Source organism: Schistocerca serialis, chromosome 11, assembly GCF_023864345.2.
Source record: "Schistocerca serialis cubense isolate TAMUIC-IGC-003099 chromosome 11, iqSchSeri2.2, whole genome shotgun sequence".
NCBI classification, from domain to species: Eukaryota; Metazoa; Arthropoda; class Insecta; order Orthoptera; family Acrididae; genus Schistocerca; species Schistocerca serialis.
This window is the reverse complement of record NC_064648.1, coordinates 141,824,455-141,842,200: the sequence shown is the minus strand read 5'-3', so window position 1 is coordinate 141,842,200 and position 17,746 is coordinate 141,824,455. Positions and strand designations below refer to the sequence as shown.

Below are 17,746 nucleotides of genomic sequence, written 5' to 3'. Positions count from 1 at the left end.
GCCACAGAATAAGTTCCGGCCAGCGTACTCGGCGCATCACAAGGGAACAGACAGGGAAAATTTAGGTTCCTCTTCCGCCCACGAATGGTGCGTGGGTAGGGTGATCCTCGGTAAGGCGTCTTTATTGGCCGCAGTTTCTCGATTTTTCTCGTCGTCGCCATTTCGCTGCAAGCCTGGAAGCTTCGAGGAGACGCGCTGGCCCGGCGGAACAGCGGTTTGTGGGCAGGAAGCGGGCGTCCGCCCAGTGCAGATTACTGCGGGTCGCCAGTCCAGGGTCAGCGGGTGACGTCACGCGGCGAGGCTGGTGGAAACCGGCTGCTGTGAGCACACCTGGGAGGGGGGGGGGGAGGGGGGGGGGGCGACGGCGGCGGCGGCGGCGGCGGCGGCGGCGGCAGCAGCAACAATGACGTCACGGCGCAGCGAAGAACGGCTTCGGTGAACAAAGTACCCACCACCACATTCCGCAGAGTCGTCTCAGGTTTGGATCCGTAGGTGGTTACTTAGTTTTACTGCATGCCCCATCACGGTATTAATTTTGTGGTGCTTTAGGTTTAGATTTGATTGATACACGACAAGTGTGTTGGAAAAGAGCACTGTAACGTATTACGGTTATGCACATGACGGTATACAGTTACATTCATGACGGTGCATTTTGTGTGCTTCATATCGTTTGAAAGCGATGTTTCACGCTGAGCCGGGAAACATTGGCGCGTAACAAATGTGTACGCCACAGGAAGTTTTCAGGCAGAAGAACGTTTCCTTCAACTTGGCCGATCTGCTCGGCGGTGGAGATGACCCGAAGTTACGGGGGCGGCGCAAACACCGAGAGAAGGTAATTAGCGACTCGGCCGGGAATCGAACCTGGGACGCTAACCACGGACTGCGGACTCTGCTGCACCGACCGTGAACACGACTGGGTCTGGGATACGCTGTGTAGGGCTCACCACCTCTCTTCCCTGTTAGAAGTAGTCAGTGTTTCGAAATTCTTCCGTTCATTACCGCCTTAACAACGTCGCGTTTTGTCTCTGTAGAGCGGGGGGGGGGGGCGCCAAGGGGGGGGGGATGTGAGGATGTTCTACAAAACAAAAATCTACTCGCATTTTGACCTAGAACATAGGAATTTCTTCTCAGATGGGTCTCTGATAAGAGCCGTGCTGTCCGTTCAACGGAAACAACGATTGTGTTTTGCGGCATGGAATATCCGCTGGCAAACTTCGGGGTCACGTTATTCTGTTCACACTTGTTTATAAATGAAATGGCCACGCTAGTACTCCGAATTGTGTAGGAAAATCATATTACAAATCGCCTACTTTCAAAAAGAAATTCATAGCTCAGATCCTCAATAACAGAATTGCGGAATTGTATACAAAGAAAGGTTGGTTAAACGAGAAAGTTTATTAGTTGTATCTTGAAATATCGATGCACTATTCGAAGTCTTAAAATTATCGAATAGATAATGATTTCATTGGTAAACAGAAAGAAGAAATCGCTGCAAGGCATGCGAAAAAACTGTCAAATTTGTCCAAGGGTGTTACCAGAGGTAACCAACAAGGATGTTCCAATAATACAGGTTTCACACACACGTTCTGTGAGCGTGTTATTAATAAAACTTCTATAATGTTTTCAACAGCTAAGACCCAGTTACTGTCCAAAGCGCTGAAATTCAATATCGCACCTGCGATTAAAGAACCACACGTGGTAGACAATTTCATAGCAGGCCTTAAATTAGGTTTGGAGTGTACCAAAACGCCAAAGAATGTTCAAACGCGGTTTGGCTAATCCTGTAAAATCTTAGAAAACGGTGTGTCGCTCAATCGAAGCATTACGTTATAGACCGGTGAAAAGTATTAATGGTAAACTGGAGAATAATGGCGCCCTAGTTACGAAAGCCGATAAGGGGAACTCGTTAATTATAGCTTCCAAAGCGGAATACATAGAAAAAACAGGCATTTTTCGATCAAAATGGCAGTACTTCCATCGAATCAGATCCTACTCAAGCGTTACAGAAAGAGATAAGAACAAGTTTGCAGAAAACCAATAAATTAATAGGAGTGTTTCTAAAGAAATGACTCCTGAATATGAACCCGAAGCCGCCCGTACTAACGAGACAATTCAAAGTTCACAAAAACTTCCATCCGATACGTCCGATCGTGGACGGTACAAATCGTATGTACCATAAGCTGGCTATCTGTTTACATTACAAAATTAAGGACAACTTCGCTTTCTAGAAAAATTACTTCCAGAAACTCTGTCGAATGGTAAATAAACTGAATAACGTAATCTGCCATGCCACATCCAAGCTGGCCCCCTTTGAGGTTTCCAGCCTCCGCACCAACGTACCTGTAGATCGGACTTACACGTCCATAAGAAATTGTCAGATATTGAAATTGATGTGCTCATGAATCTCCCGCGCCTTGTTTTGAAATACAATTACTTTTCTTTTAAAGACAAAATACACCCACAACCGTACTGGTTAGCATTGGCTAGTCCTCTAGCAAGGATACGATAGAATCTCAATTTTTTGTTAATAATATAGAGATGGCGGAGAAAATAAAGTTAGATGCCGAGATACATGGATGATATTCTCTTGGTAATTGACTCATCCCAAGAAGACATAGATCAGATACTTGTACTGTTCAACGATCTCCACGAGAAAATTATTTTTACTCTTGAAAGCGAGTCACCCAGTAGGACGTTGAACTACTTATATCTTACGTTATCTGTAGTAGATGATCACATTGAATATGACACAGGTTGAAAAAATGCCACACCTGCCCATTCTGCACACCCGCTGGCACATAAAATGGCACTTTTTCGTTCTAGTATACATAGAGCGATATCCATTCCCCCATCCGCAGAAGCCTTGGAACACGAACTGGCAACCCTGGAAACAGCAGCCCGAAATAATGGTTACGAGCTTGAAATAAAGAGACGGCTCTAAGACAGGAAAGTAGATAATAATAAAAGTTCCACGTTAGGTTATCGTGCTGGAAGTCAGTCCCTTCATAGGTAAAGTTTCATATTAAATAGGGCGTCTTCTAAAGAACCCGGGGTTCCAGACAATTTTGCCTACTAATAGTAGGCTGCAGAAGAACCTGATTCACACTTTAAAAAAGCCTAAATTGTCATTATCCGGAGTTTACAGGATTGCATGTGACAATTGTCCGAAATTTTACATCGGCCAAACAGGAAGAGCCTTACTAACGAGATACAAGGAGCCTATACCTCCTAAAGTTGCGGATGGCAAGCGTGGTTCGACACTCGCTGAACACTTGGTGCAAACGGCTCACGCACTCAACCCTCCGAATAATACTCAGCTCTTGCACTGCGAAGTTCACGTACTACATGACAAAAAATTACCTTCTCAACGACCAGCTGCAGCTGCGAAGCAAAAACTTTTTTGAAGGTTTTCAACCGTTATTCCATCCGCCATAATCGTAGGGAGTAATCAACATGTTTTAGCACTCCCGTTTTGCCGAATAGCTGGGATTATCCGGTATTTCAAACCCGTAGTTATCCCCATGCGGTCAAGTTCGATGTTTAGCTCAAATATGCTAGGTTGGCTTAAAATAGTAAATGCATTGGTCCCTTCACTTTTGACGTCCAAGAAACTATTACAAATGTTAAGACAGTCGCTTTGTCTGTGCTCCTTACTGGACAACGTGTACGTCAACTTCGTTAGCCGCACCTGGTTGTTCATAAAATTTTAAGTTTAGCAGTACACGTTGGTACGAGTGTTAACACAGTGTGTCGCGCATGCGCTCTCGAGGCTGTGGACAGTACCAGTACAACGTCCGTTGCTGCCGTACAGCGGTCGCGGAGTGGGGCCGTGGCTGTTTCCCGGGTAAGTTATTACAACGTGGCGACGTATTTCTGTATTATAGTTTCTAGTTTCTAGTTTCTGACGTTGTCCAGTATGGACAAATCTTAGTTCCTTTTATTCTGAAGAAGGTTGGGTTGTCCCAACTGAAACCTAGGTAAATCTAGGTAAACATTGCAACTGGGGCTGTTGTTAATTTCAAATTAATATTTATACAGCTGCTGACAGGGCCGCGAAATGTTGAAAATGTTATAATCTCATCTCCTCTTCATTACTGCTCACACATAAGCAGCTTATTTTCTGGAGTTGGGCTTTAAGAGCGTCGTTGGTGGCTGCTCCACACGCCGTGCAGGGCGGCGTGAGGCGCACACAGATTGTCCCTACAGCTGAAAGCAGCGTCGTGCCGTATTCGCGGTGCGCACTAAACGCTGCCGACACACTGCCGCATATCGGCGGCCATATTTGTCTGCACGGCATGCAGCCCGTTTTGTTCTCTGGAGTGCGTTAGCTTTTTTCATAAAAATATAACTGGTTTTGGTAGTTATATGCGGACATCAGTTTGAAGAGGTACGGACACAGACAAATTTCGAAATTACCGATACCGGCTGTGTTTCACACATATGGACGACGTCGTTTTGAGATCTCGTGATACCAGAAGACAGGAATGTGCAGTTAGCTGCTGAGCTCGGAATAGAAATGAAAGAAAACTACAGGTTCCCCTAGAAACGTCCTTCCGTGCAAGAAATATAACTACGTCTTTGCAAAACAAAACGGAAGCTAATCTTACCGCTGATGAAGAAGAGAGCATACTTTTAAAGTGGGCCAAGCCATAGCTCCAGTCTCGTATTTACGCCGTGACAACAGTATTGTGGGAAATCGTAACCCATTAGTCTCCGTCAATGCACGATAATTCCAATTGCATATTCCAGTGTACTCAACGAGATTCTAAATCAGAAATACAGTGATACGTAGTTCTGAAATTCAACTCCATGTTTGCAATGTACGTGTTAATTTCATCTCCGGATCACACTTCAGTGCCCTTGAGAGATGCAGACACACTCTTCTCACGATTGCAGCTGTGGTAAACATTACCAAATGGTTTCGCATTCTACGAACCCGCATTGACGTGAGCTGTGGAAGTTTGTGCGGCATTCGGGTTAGAGTTCAGATCCGGCCCAAATTTTCGTGTTTCGCAAACAGCGGCGGTCAGTCCGGAATCGCGAAATTCGAATACATTACCCAATAAATGTAAAACTGTTTCCCGTCTACACGAACCAACCGTTATATATAGGGATATGTTTGTCAAGCCCTAACAACTTGTGTATCGGAAAAAAATCAGAATAAATGGCGATCTCGTAAGTTTTTCATTACTGTGTCAGATGTTACGCTTGCACATGTTCTGTATAAAGGAGATAACGTCAAATGAATCGTTGCCACTGCCGGGTTGCTTATACTATTGTAAAACTTGCTGACACTTTAGTTTTGTAAAGCACGATGGATGAAGCTTGCGTGTCTAGACATGTTGAAATTTCTGCCGTAAGGCGTGGGCGGATACCTTAGCTGGCAAGAGTGAAGCTTCCACGTTAGCATCCTCATGTGGGGCGTAAACGTCTGGACAGCCAGAATACGCGGGTGTGGTTGACGCTTTGCTGATAGGCGCAGAAGCAAATACTCTGCCTGAGAGGCTGAAACACTGAGGAGACACACAGCCACTGAGAGAGAGAGAGAGAGAGAGAGAGAGCGGTCTGCCACCGGGGAGCGGCCGCCCGCCGCGGCCAGCCCAGGCTCCACACAGGCCGGGACTTCCCCGGGCAGCTGGCGCAGTGCGGCCACACCCGCGGAAAAAAAGTACCTGTTGCTGTGGGGGAGAGGAGTGTGCGGCAGCAAGGCTGACGTGGCGACGGAGCGCAGAATGGCCTTCCTGCCCCAAGTACCCTCCGCCACACACCGTAAAGTGTCATTGCTTAAAAGAGCTATTTTTGTTTCAATTAAATCTTAAGGTAGCTTTAGTAGCTTGCTAACTGTTGACTCTGCTTTAAAGTGACTTCACATTTTTTCACAAATTACAGAATGGTTCAAATGGCTCTGAGCACTGAGACTTAACTTCTGAGGTCATCAGTCCCCTAGAACTTAGAACTATTTAAACCTAACAAACTTAAGGACATCACACACATCCATGCCCGAGGCAGGATTCGAACCTGCGACTGTAGCGCTGACGCGGTTCCAGGCTGTAGTGCCTACAACCGCTCGGCTACCACAGCCGACTATTTCCTATTGTACTTGGATGAAACGTGAATAATTCATAGTCATACCAACAGTGTTTGACGGTATTTTGCGTGATACTTTAAAGTCCTCCAGGAATTATGTTGAATGACGAGCTGCGTTAGCGTAATGGTGATGGTGCTTGGCTGCTAAACAAAAGGTTCTGAGTTCAAACATTGTGCGGTGTTTAATATTTCCTTTATTTAAAAACAATATCGAAGTGTCTTCATGAATTTCATTCGTTTGAATGTAATTATTTGAAATTTCTAGTGGCAACTAAAATCGACTATACGGAAAGTATACGCTGTGGACTTTTGCCTCTGCAAACACTTCAAAATTTCGTGCAATGGTTTACTACACTTAATCTGCGCAATAACTGCGTTGAACATCGAAACAAAATCGTCAGTTATGGGGGGAAGTTATCAGTGAAGATGATGTGTTAAAATCAAATTTTTGGGCCAGATAGATTATGTGAAATCGAATAAGTGTGTCAAAGCAGTCGGAACACCATGTGTCTGCACAGGCGAGCAGTGCAGTGATGACAAAATCGCGCACAGCGCGGAATGCGGGGAGCACGTGTCTGTAGCAGCGAAAGGGTTAATGCGGCTGTGGCGGCTTTACTTCATAAACTGCGCGCTCCCCCCTAAACGTAAGTTTGCGAACTATACTATACTATGGCGCTGCTTCTCTTGGCGCGTGCAACTGGCAACGCAGCAATCTCCCGCGTCTGGGCGGGCATGCGCGAACCGCCGAGATAAAAGAATTGAACTATACCACAAGTAGACACAACGAGGTTCTTCGTAAGCTATTGAGCTCTCTGGTCGCCAAATACTTGTTTAATGAGACACTTTCAGAATTCTTTCACAGTAGCTGTTCCAAAAATGAATGTTAAAATTATAGTGTGTTTTGGCAAGAAGTACAATTAAACCGGTCAACAAGACGAATGTGACCGTTACTCACAAAATAGTGATGCTTCTTCGAATTAGGAAAGGTTAGCAATTGACACAAAAATAAACCGCCAATGCTGTTGGAATTGTGATTGAATCCCATAACCCATCGTATTTTTGACACTGAGCGACTGGAATGGAAACTTTACAAACTATTTTATTCCTTTTCTTCATCTGACGAGTATTAAAACTAATGACGAGCGTAGCCGTCGGGCAATACGAGACGCACATGCTATATACTGCTTACTGACTTAACGGCTTGCAAACTGACAATGCGATTCGCGAATAAAACGGTTGTTGCTGAGAAAAGTAAACAGTTGATAAGGTGACAACACATTGCTCAGTGAGCTGAGAATAATGCGCGCGACAGGAATACGGCAGCTGGCCGTTTGTGCTTTGTGAGAGGAAGAGATCACGTCGTTCGAAAGACATCGCCATGTAATTAGATCTGCCTTCATTGGCAATACAGTTCAAAAAGTTAAATACATCAAATCACCACAGACTTTCACGATACTTGTACTTTCGAAATAATACCGACCACTACTTCATTTGTGTAGACTGTTGTATAGTTAGTTTATTAATGCTGTGTGTGTGTGTGTGTGTGTGTGTGTGTGTGTGTGTGTGAGAGAGAGAGAGCAGAAGCATAAATGGTCATGAGTAAGCTATTGTTAAAAGAAATATGTCGTATGTCATAGTCCCGCTTTCCTGTTTGACGATGACAATTACCTTTTATTTGTTTTTCCTAGTTCCTACGCTTGGAATTGTCGTAATGCATGCGATCTAATGCGTAGGATTTGGGTCTAAGAATGTAGTCGCTGTCATGTTGACGCCAGGTACACTCAGCTGTGTAATGTCCCTGAGCTGTCGAAGTCATTCCTAAAGCTGAAGATAGCCTCGTGTTTTATTTCGAGGCTCGTCTAAATGCGCTCTGACCTGCAGCCACAGAACATCGCGTATCCAGTGACACACGTACTGTTCTATGAAGTGAGTAAGCTTTATTTTGCAGTTGTTGCCGGTAGTAATACCTTGAATTCAGTATAAAGAGCGGCAAAGTAGAGACTAGTATTACAATTACATAGCCGCCCAGAACAAGGTTGTAACAGACAAAATTAATTTCCTTTTTCAGGAAGAAGGAAACATTCTGTTGCACACAGGTTTATACCGCGAAAGACGAAGTTACAATGAAACAAGTGTACTGACCTCGTTATTTGACTAACAAGCACTTGTAAGGGTCACATGTAGATTAAAAAACAAGTGATTGAAATATAATCTTGCTCTACATACCTAATCTGGTGATTTTGCCACTATTAACACCCCTTCTTCGATACTTCTGTACACTACTGGCCATTAAAATTGCTACACCACGAAGATGACGTGCTACAGACGCGAAATTTAAGACGGGAAGAAGATGCTGTAATATGCAAATGATAAGCTTTCCAGAGCATTCACACAAGGTTGGTGCCGATGGCGACATCTACAACGTGCTGACATGAGGAAAGTTTCCAACCGATTTCTCATACACAAACAGCAGTTGACCGGCGTTGCATGGTGAAACGTTGTTGTGATGCCTCATGTAAGGAGGAGAAATGCGTATAATCACGTTTCCGACTTTGATAAAGGTCGGATTGTAGCCTATCGCGATTGCGGCTTATCGTATCGCGACATTGTTGCTCGCGTTGGTAGAGATCCAATGACTGTTAGCAGAAAATGGAATCGGTGGGTTCAGGAGGGTAATACAGAGCGCCGTGCTGGCTCCCAACGGCCTCGTATCCCTAGCAGTCGAGATGACAGCCATCTTATCCGCACGGCTGTAACGGGTCGTGCAGCCACGTCTCGATCCCTGAGCCAACAGATGGGGACGTTTGCAAGACAACGACCATCTGCACGAACAGTTCAACGACGTTTGCAGCAGCACGGACTATGAGCTCTAAGACAATGGCTGCGGATACCCTTGATGCTGCATCACAGACAGGAGCGCCTGCGATGGTGTACTCAACGACGAACCTGGGTGCAGGAATGGCAAAACGTCATTTTTCGGATGAACCCAGGTTCTGTTTCGGCATCACGATGGTCGTATCCATGTTTGCCGACATCGCGGTGAACGCACATTGGAAGCGTGTATTGGTCATCGCATACCACTGCACAAAAATTTGCGACTACAAAAACTTTCCCCTATTTGGCATTATTTGGTCTTTGCTGACTGGGCTACACGGCATCACTTAGCACACTCCGCTGCACAATGAACGCCCTTAGACTTCTCACTATCACAATCAAATTGTGGGAGACCAGGTATCGCCCATTAACTGATGTTGCATAGAATGATTTGGATTTTCCTCTTTCCTCTGATATCGAAGTAGCACTCAGCACAAAGAAGGGAACTCGCACAATAAGGACGCTGCGAGGGGTCTTCATGGATAGCACGAGGTAAACAACGCAAAAGCTCTTAAGGAACATAAATTATTTGACCGAAACACTGAACTGAAAGGTACACAGAGGTACAGGTACGGATTCAGCTCATATCCTCTTGTGTTAACTAGCTGATCTAACTAGTATAGTTAGTGGCTTCCTATTTAAAATACAATAGTAGAAACAGGACGTGAAATGTGTTTCCAACATGACTACCGAACTCGGATAGAGTGCGAATGAATACGTAACAGCTGAGAACAGCATGATTTAATTATAAACAAACAGTCTGAGAGAAACTGTATTAGTTAATGAATAAAAATGAATTATGCAAAGTGGAAATTCTACAAATCTAGAGGTTAGTGATCGATGAAAAAAATGTTGGGACATTTAAGAAGCAGTTAAGCTGGAAGCATTTAATGTCAGAGGCCCATACACACACAGCAAAATGGCAAAACAACGCATGCTATCAATGAAAGCTGGGCATAAACATTAAATGGATGCGAATGAAAGACAGCGACAAATCAAAACAACAGGCGCAAGAAAGTAAAACCAAGAAGGATGAAAGAAATGTGTAGGAAAATTGAAAACCAACTACTTCTAATAAAAACTGATGTTATGCGAGGGAAGATGGGAAGTAAACGTGTTGAAATAAGGTTCCGGACTGCACTAGGCTAAAATAAGATGAAGGAACAGATCGAAAGTCTTGCGACGGAGAACGACTGTCCTCGAGGGTGAAAGATGATGAATTTCGATTAAGAACCCTGTGATCAGTCGTGTTGGTAATGTGATCGTACTGAATTACTTTCAGCCTAAAAAAAGGAAGCCAGCAAGGAAGCGATAAGATATCTTCAGATATTCTGAAATAAGTAAAGATATTGACTTTTATGTAAACAGATGTATTACGACCAACACTACCTTGCAGAATGAGTGTAGTAAACTATCTTGCAGAATCAGTAAAGCCAGTCAGTCTGATTTTACTTTGTTATATGATAACTATAATTATGTATTAAAAATTACGATATGATACACTGAAAGAAAAGTTCCGATGCAGAATAGATGTAAGTGCCCGAGTACATTTTCTGATACTGTACTTGTGGAAAGAAGATTAAAGAAAGCAGACTGTACATATTACCTGAATTTGTGAACATAGGTAAATCCTCTGATCATGAAATGAGACGTTATGAGCCAATACGAGTAATTTATATAGAAGGGGTAAGAACGGAAGTAAAAAAATTCATTTAAAACAGCCTGCCGCCGTTAATCAAGTATCAAACGAATAAGAAAGGAGTTTAAAAAAAAAAAATTCCGCAAATGAAACTTCGGTGCTGAGGAGTATAAATACACTACTTCAGGCAGAAATTCCTGGAACGTGTCTAAATCAAAACTTCCGTTTGCAAACTAAATGTAATATCCTGGAGCAAAAATTGTGAAAGACTTCTTATGTGCTTTCACAGTAAAATGTTGAACATCAAATGCAGATAAAACTCAAACGAGGAAGCACAAGTCAAAGGATGGCCACAGGCTAACTTTACGGAAAGGTTGGTATTCAGTGTACTTGGTTTGGCACTGGAAGCAGCGATCGAGGGGAAATGGTCTATAAAAGACATAATATATTGAACTTATTACAGAGGACTGGGTAGGGTGGTGATTGTAAAAAGTGTGACAGTCTTCAGTTGCACGCTCATAATACCTATTTAGGCTTCCATTTCCACTAATCCTAAGCTCTATTTGTACTTATTCGTTTGTGGGCAAAGAATGTGCAGGAGAGAAAGACCTCGGCACCTTCTTTCCGATCCTGCGTTCAACGGTATGTAGTCCCCAGCTCTAGAACATCTCTCATAGAAACAAACTCTGGCTGACTTCAAGAATCTTGTACAATTAACCGAAGCCATGCATATTCCGTGTTAACTAGTGAATTAATTCATTTGCTCTCTTACTAGAAGTTAATATTTATGAACTCTCGTGGGCGGAGTCGACTGGAACGTAATTAACATATCTTCCAACGGTTAATTTACACGATGTCCAAAAAACATCATTCATTTAAATTCAAACCAAGAGTCTTAACCCCATATCTCTTGAAAATACCTTCGTATCAGAATCTGCCCACTTGAAATCCATATCCTACAAGAAATCCATATCCTACAAACAAAAAATTGTCACTGGTTACACAGACAAAAATCTTCTCATAATTCAACAAATCTAAAATTTAGCAAATAATACAAATGACAAATCAGTAAACATTCAAAAATGGCCTTCCGAAAGTTGCTGTAGAAGGCAACGTTCGTTAATGTTATTCTTCGACGCATCTATTGTTGGTAATGCATGCAAATATCTTCGGAATCGATATTTTCAAAATATTTTGTGTAAGCAAAAATTAACTGCGAGCCATAGTTCTATTGAAATCATCTAAAAGCGTAGTTTCAAATGCTTTCGCCACAATATGATCGTGTTTCATTTTTCCTTTGCAAACTATGCTACTTCTTCCGTCTGTCCCACAACAATGGTCCTCTCCTCCTCCTCCATGTTGGAGACTTTACTATTTACAAACACGGCAATGTTTATACTCTCTCTCTCTCTCTCTCTCTCTCTCTCTCTCTCTGCTACAACAGCTGTTAAAACTCGTTTCAGTCCAGCAAGAGAGAACAGTTTATCCTCTGCTGACTAGAATCATACGACGAATTAAATGATTAATACGTTTCATTGCCTGCTGAGCAGGCAAGCCTTAAATTCTACGTCTATTCTCAAATGAATTCAGACATTACAGGCAAAGTTTAACAGTAGGTGCTAGTAATTAAATTATAAACACGACGGTTCGCAACACAGCTGAAAGAGAACAGGCAATATTTATGTTTTCTCCCTCATTTTTAATGAGCTTTGGGGCACGATTGTGTTGAGTTGCCACATTTCTTGGCATGCAAGTACACAGAGGTAACGAGCAAGCAAATTTCCGTACATAAAATTCAGAGCTGAAATTACTTTTCACGTCATAGTGTCGGATATCTATACTTCTCGGCCGAATACCTACGAGGGATTGGGCTTATTTAACAGAGAGAGAGAGAGAGAGAGAGAGAGAGAGAGAGAGAATAATTGTCCTAGTTCACACTACTACAATGTGTTAATATCCTCGAGGCGTCATTTCTGACTTTAAGAAAAATAGTTTTCTGTAAACAACTGTTTCCCTAAACATTTTGTCAAAACGACTTTCACCCACACCTTACACATTGTGCCAGATTCCTTAGCTAGCAGAATGTAAAAAGTTCGCAGTACTATAAAAATTCTAAACAAAACATTGTGTTGCCCTGTGAAAGACACTGTAGTGTCAAGTCATACACCTGCTGTTTCTGGAATAGTAGCGACGGAGAAATCGGCTGGAGGTGCACTTTTCGTCCGCTATGATCAGTCATGTGAAGCAAGCAAGAACAGGGCGAGGAATTCCTGTCTCTAGCAGAACGTGTCCTCGTGCCTTGTGGTCTACCTGCCATAAAAAGAGTGTAACGATACTTTGAACGGGAGGAAGTTGGACTTATATGAACGCTGGCCTGTTAAGGAAACAATGTGTCACAGGATGTCATCAACATTACGAGGAAGCAGGGAGCACCCTTACTGCTATACTCTGTAGCACGAAGTCACACAGATCCAGTGTTGTCAGAGAAGAAAGTAAGAATCAATTAGCAGAATCACGATGGATATTAGCGCTTTTCTTCTGTCAGAACGGATTGTGTAGGCTGTAAGGCTCATCTAAGAAACTCAACAGCATAAAATAACAGTCAGACCTTCTATATACTCCTCCCATCTTTCTGCTTTCCCTTCTTTGCTTAGAACTGGTTTTCCATCTGAGCTCTTGATATTCATACAAGTGGCTCTTTTCTCCAAAGCTCTCTTTAGTTTTCCTGTAGGCAGTATCTATCTTACCCTAGTGAGATAAGCCTCTACATCCTTACATTTGTCCTCTAGGCATCACTGCTTAACCATTTTGCGCTTCCTGTCGATCTCATTTTTGAGACGTTTGTATTCCTTTTTGCCTCCTTCATTTACTGCATTTTTATATTTTCTCCTTTCATCAATCAAATTCAGTATCTCTTCTGTTACCCACGGATTTCTACTAGACCTCGTCTTTTTACCTACTTGATCCTCTGCTGCCTTCACTACTTCATCCCTCAGAGCTACCCATTCTTCTTCTACTGTATTTATTTCCCCCATTCTTGTCAATTGTTCCCTTATGCTCTCCCTGAAACTCTGTACAACCTCTGGTTCTTTCAGTTTATCCAGGTCCCATCTCCTTAAATTCCCATCTTTTTGCAGTTTCTTCAGTCTACAGTCTACAGTTCATAACCAATAGATTGAGATCAGAGTCCACATGTGCCCCTGGAAATGTCTTACAATTTGAAGCCTGGTTCCTAAATCTCTGTCTTACCATTATATAATCTTTCTGAAACCTTTTAGTATCTCCAGGGTTCTTCCATGTATACAGAGTTCTTTCATGATTCCTGAACAAAGTGTTAGCTATGTTTAAGTTATGCTCTGTGCAAAATTCTACCAGACGGATTGCTCTTTAATTTCTTACCCCCAATCCATATTCACCCGCCATGTTTCCTTCTCTCTCTTTTCCTACTCTCGAATTCCAGTCACCCATGACTATTAAATTTTCGTCTCCCTGCACTAGCTGAATAATTTCTTTGATCTCATCATACAATTGATAAATTTCGTCATGTGCAGAGCTAGCAGGCATGGACTTCGTGTCTATCTTGGCCACAATAATGCGTTCACTATGCTGTTTGTAGTATTCTACAAACACTCCTTTTTTTATTCATTATTAAACCTACTCCTGCATTACCCCTGTTTGATTTTGTATTTATAACCCAGTATTCACCTGACCAAAAGTCTTGTTCCTCCTGCCACCAAACGTGACGGCTTCCCACTATATCTATCTTTAACCTATCCATTTCCCTTTTTAAATGTTCTAACCTACCTGCCCGATTAAGGGATCTGACATTCCACGCTCCGATCCGTAGAACGCCAGCTTTCTTTCTCCTGATAATGACATCCTCTTGAGTAGTCCCCGCCCGGAGATCCGAATGGGGGACTATTTTACCTCCGGAATATTTTACCCAAGAGGACACCATCATCATTTAATCATACAGTAAAGCTGCATGCCCTCGGGACAAATTACGGCTGTAGTTTCCTCTTGCTTTCAGCCGTTCGCAGTACCAGCACAGCAAGGCCATTTTGGTTATTGTTACAAGGCCAGATCAGTCAATCATCCAGACTGTTGCCCTTGCAACTACTGAAAAGGCTGCTGCCCCTCTTCAGGAACCACACGTTTGTCTGGCCTCTCAACAGATACCCCTCCGTTGTGGTTGCACCTATGGTACGGCTATCTGTATCGCTGAGGCACGCAAGCCTCCCCACCAACGGCAAGGTCCATGGTTCATGGGGGGGGGGGGGGGGATTTTGCTTAGAGCACAATTTAACCACTAACAGTTTGTTTGAATCATGAAAGACAATTGTGTACATGTTAGGAGTCAGAATGCACCTCACTATTTGATACATACTACATAGTCCTAATATTTATTATTACTTAACAAATGAAAATGTGCTCGGATGGAACCTTCTTCTCTCATAATGACTCTGGAAGTTGCTAATGTCCATTCCAATCAGCTGGAAATTTATTTCCTGAACCAGAGATTACGAGTTGCAATTTTCATTTCAATCAACGACGTGGAAAGAAGTCCCCCTCTTAAGAAAAATGAAGAAAGACATTGTTATCTAACAATCTATACAGAGTACGATATATTGTCTTAGAAATATTGGATCATGGTTGGCCGTCTATTCAGAAGATACTGTCTGAAAAACTAGTTTCGTCGATTATTTGCCTATTTCTGGACCAGTTGGTTGATAAAGACCAGATGCCATCAGACACGTGGAATTACAGTGGAAGGCCCCATCACATCAAAAACGCCTCTGAGGGGTGGAAGAAAGTGATACACTAATATCAAAAGCTGTCAAATGTTTTCTCATTAATAAAAAACCTTCAAGAGGGCGTCGAGTACTTTCGCTGATTAATTCCTAATTTGGATGGAAAAAGGATAAAGAAGTCTGCAATTCATACTGATGAGACGACTGTAAAGATTCCAAATTGATGGCAACGTGAAATCGTTTCTGACTTGTGTGACCCACTCACGGAAATTACACTGTAGAAGAAAACATCGCCACCACTGGAAGTTATACAAATATTGAAAAGTAGTTTAATGCACGTTGTATTGGAAAACTTGTAAACAACTTTAATGATGGACGAAATGAAACCACTTCCTCACGGTTTTCCTGGGAAACGACACACCGACAGCTCAATACCTGTTGCAATTTGTGGAACATTCGGTAATGAAGACCGGTAGGGCTACCTTAAAGGTCATGCCTCTCCTAGGGCACCATCACGGCACTCCTATTGAGAGAGACTCTATGAAGAAAAACCTGTGTGGGTGGACAGCAAACAGAGAACCGGTGCAGAAGACACAAATGACAAGCAGCCACGTCCACTCATTCGCCCTTGGTCTGCAGACCTGCTGCAGACCACTGCACGGTGTGTGGTCGAACCACTGTCCTCCCGAATGTGAGCCCAGAGTGTCTCACCGCCGCGCCCTGCATATCCAGTCCACTACTTGCATTTCACACACGTTTCTCTGCCGGTTACATGGCGCAGACACGCACGAAGATTGTGTCTCCAAAATATGCTGAAGGTGATCGGGACTATGGCTCTCTGTCTACTAATAATTCAGACGCGATCCCGCTCAGTATCTCGGCAAATTTGTGATGACCTAGAAAACCGTTTGAGTGAAAGACTCTGCGGAAGCTCAGTGTAAACTACAGTCGGATTGCAAGTGTCACAAAGTAGAATACTACACCACTGATCTCAGGATACATTAAAGATTTATAAGACAATGACGTCTGATTCTTAGACGAGGAACATATCGATGCTCGAAGACTGTATGGAAATGTAAACCGCTTTACAGCTTTTACCGCTTCGTTTATTTACATGCAGCACCACTTGGATGTAGGAAAATACGGTAACAACACCTTTAAACAACAGTAAAAACTCGTTCATTATGCGATTACAACGCCAGTGTCCAAAGTTTTGAGCCTATAACATTGAGTGCATACTTGGTATGGGGAGGCGAAAAAAACCGCAAAGCGATATAAAACGCAAGCAAATGTACAACTAACTAATGAGGGATGGGAAAGGAAGACTTGGGTTGGACGGGTGGCTTCCAGAGGCCTGCAGTGTACATGTTGGCCTGCGACCCTGCGCTGACCTCCGGCGCTACGCTCTGTTCAGCACTGCCTCGGCGTCTCCATCCACGTCGAGCTGGCGTGACAGAAGCCTTGGGACGAATTCTTAGGCGCTCTCCCGGCACCGTAACGGTCCGGCAGACCTCTTACGCTGGTGGAATGGAGGTGCTAATTCGGGACGATTCGAAAAAAGTGGACGCCGTGCTCGCGAAACCCACTTGTCTGAATCTAGGAAACCAGTTCACACTGTAGGGTGTGGAACTACTTAACTGACTCCGTCGTTTGCCCCCTCATACGACCAGGAGAGTCAAGAGTGATGTCGGAGCTGTGATAGAGCTTACTTTTGTTTAACGATGACGTATCTGTCATCTAATAACTATCCGAACGTTCTGTGGGGCAAAGATGCTATACAAACACGTCCACGCCAAAAGGAGATATAAATATATATTTGTGCGAAAGTTCCATAACACACGTTCTGGAAATGGAGGCAACGAGTTTCATTCCTAAACTGCTCAACCTGGAAATACCTGGGTACACCATAGCTTGCAACATTCGGATAAAATGGCGACATGATTTATGATTGTATTATGCAGCATTGTTTACCACGGAGGTGGGCGCTGAATCTTTTTCTTAAGAAAGAAGACACAGATATCAATCTGTTAAAAGGAGAGTTAAACTTACTAATGAATTTAGACTCTTACAGTGGTTCAGAACGGTTCAAATGGCTCTGAGCACTATGGGACTTAACATCGGAGGTCCAGTCCAATAGAACCTAGAACTACTTAAACCTAACTAACCTAAGGACGTCACACACATCCATACCCGAGGCAGGATTAGAACCTGCGACCGTAGCAGGCGCGCGGTTCCAGATTGAAGCGCCTAGAACCGCTCAGTCAAGGCGGCCTGTAAAGTTTAATCGTGCCTACCCTGAGACATTCACCGAGGAAACCGATTTCTGCATTACATGTACATTGCTTCTGATGAGGTGTCACGGATCTGAGGAACCTGAGATAAGGAGGAAGAAAAT

The 17,746-nt window shown here is 43.3% G+C and overlaps 2 protein-coding genes across 4 annotated transcripts in view; both read left to right on the top strand.

Moving 5' to 3' along the window:
• The window catches only part of LOC126426866 (speckle-type POZ protein-like), a 299,470-nt gene that overhangs the window by 27,004 nt on the left and 254,720 nt on the right, over positions 1–17,746 (top strand). The gene's annotated exons all lie outside the window — the stretch shown is intronic.
• The window catches only part of LOC126426551 (uncharacterized), a 47,661-nt gene that overhangs the window by 9,549 nt on the left and 20,366 nt on the right, over positions 1–17,746 (top strand). The gene's annotated exons all lie outside the window — the stretch shown is intronic.